The 2,424-nt window shown below is 34.4% G+C and overlaps 1 long non-coding RNA gene across 1 annotated transcript; it reads right to left on the reverse strand.

Annotated features, from left to right (window-relative positions):
• Nucleotides 1–421: 421 nt before the first annotated feature.
• Nucleotides 422–1,921, reverse strand: LOC139117329 (uncharacterized). The gene is made up of 2 exons (XR_011548500.1): nt 1,763–1,921; nt 422–1,433 (listed from the first exon to the last, which is right to left on the reverse strand). It is a non-coding gene; the product is annotated as an uncharacterized lncRNA (long non-coding RNA).
• Between the last annotated feature and the right edge of the window lie 503 nt (nt 1,922–2,424).

Raw genomic sequence — 2,424 nt, forward strand, 5'->3', positions numbered from 1 at the left:
CGTTACACTACTACTTTCATCATATTTCTTGTCTACTTATTGTTTCCTATAAAATATGAAATTTTATAGAAAATAACTATGATTTTCCATGTTGTCATCCACCTTCACTTTAGCATGTCCGGGATTCTCCCACAAAGTAGTCTGCGGCTTCGGCGTTGTACACATGCAATTTGGTTTGGACTGCATTGCAACAGGTATAGCAGCCACGTTACTGCCTTGCAGTACAGATGTGCCTATACTTGCTATATCATCTGAAGTCTTCTTAAGCTTACTACTCTACCTAAACTTTGATTTTGCAATGCGAAGTGAAAAACGAGCCATACTTTTTGAGTGGATTGTCGTTGGTGGCGCTGGATGAAGTGCCCTTTTCGAGAAACATTGCATTGTCTGCAGTTAAAATAAATCAAAACGAATAGTAAGATATGCTTTAAACGCTTTATTTCTGATCCTTTCTGTTCAACTAATAAAATAACAAGAATAAAATTAGACAAGAATATGAGAAAAGTAACTAAAAATAGTGGATTTTAGTAATCCTATTACACAAAAGCACTACCTTTTCAATGATATCACAACGATTTCATGCTCGTACGCGAAGTCTGCTTGTTTGCAATATCATGTTTGTTCATTGATCAAATATGATGTTAGATCATTATCAATTTTGATTATTTTTACCACAGTTTCTCCTTACAGGAGCAGCATGCTTATATTCCGTCTGGAGAAAGTCGGACGCGTCATTGTGTTATTTATAACATTTCTATCTAATATTCTATAAGTAATAATAATAATAACAGTAATTATAATCATCATCATCATCATCAATAATAATAACAATGATAATAAGCTTTATGTCAATAATAATTATACGTTTTTTACAAGGGTCGAACATAAGAAAATTATTAACAAGGAACACTTACAGAAATAGGAGGAAAACAATACAATTACAAGAACTATCCGATCAACTAGTAACATTATTAATACAGTTTTAAAGACAAAGCTTATGGCTAGCGTTTGTAAATCCCTGGGACTTGTACAACCCGTTATTTGATAGGTAACTCAATGCTAGAGGGCAGGAGCATTCACTCTAAATGATTGATGTTACTATGCAAGTTTAGAAAAATGATACGTGTAGTGAAATGTTAGTGGCAAATCTTAAAGATCCCTGAATTTATATTTTCATACAAGATTTTATTTGTATTCTTATGAATATGGAATAAATGTTTGATTAGGATGCTTAAACACCACCACAATAGTAGATTATCCCCATTTCTTCATTGTTCCTAGGTCATACCGTCATTGGCCTTATCTTTCATATCAGCGGCACTCTGTCTCGTTGTATTGATGACTGTGAATTCATATTCCGTATGCCATGGCTAGATATGAGATAAGAAATATTCCAACTCCTCGTTAACTGGGTGTAGAACCAATGTCTTGTTCTGAAATGGTAAGTCATTAAGTATACATAACAGAATAAGTATTTAAGGAAGTAATATCTAGCCTAGTTCCATCATATTAAATACTGAGATATGTAATGTATCCCTGGTCAAGAATGATGAGAATTAAACCTGCTCACTGTTTCACAAAATGGAAAAAACTTAATAATATATAAAAAATGTCTTCGAGCTTAGGTGAAATCACTTCACTTCTCATTTTCTTGCAATATAGTTGACTTCGCTATTCATCATGATGTACGGTTGCCAGAGGATTGGGAAAAGAGTATGCGGTATCAAAATGTACACAGAGTTAAACCTCCACACAAACTCACTGCTTCTTTCCAATATGAATCCATTTTCATCAGAACTAATAAAAATCAAGTCACTGATTCTTTGTTTTGTAGAAAAAACGAATATCAATCAGTGAGTTGATGTATGTGTTGTCACTGATGGAGGGATTCTTGACCATCATCACGTATGGATTTTCCTGTAGAACACTGTGTTGTGAAAAACCAGAGATAAATACACGTTAGAAATCCTTAAATTCCTTGCATAGCAATATTCATTGAGAACTGCGCCCTCTAGAAAGTGAACGAATTTATTATTCAATTGGAAGAACGTCGTAAGGCAAGGAAAGGACTATTTAAACAGTCCAAATGTAGTAGGGTATTATGGTTTGGGAGTGGTCAGTGAATTCAAGACCCAATAAGTTCAGAAAGGACTATTACATCATACCAGTATATTGATGGTGCAAGTGAACACACAGCAAGGAACGATGCAAGTGTCAGAGAACACTGGGCAGCCAGCAGAACAAGGAAATGAACGGGATTTTATGCAAAGTGTAGCAATGGTAACTACAGGAAATGGTCAAAATCAACAGAAGAACTCTTTGAAATCCAATGGAAAATCTGAGCAGGACTAAAGAAAATTACAACTTAACCAGACTGTGAACTGTGAACTAATTTGATAACTCGTACTTTGAAATCCGAAATCT

Source organism: Ptychodera flava, chromosome 2, assembly GCF_041260155.1.
Source record: "Ptychodera flava strain L36383 chromosome 2, AS_Pfla_20210202, whole genome shotgun sequence".
NCBI classification, from domain to species: Eukaryota; Metazoa; Hemichordata; class Enteropneusta; family Ptychoderidae; genus Ptychodera; species Ptychodera flava.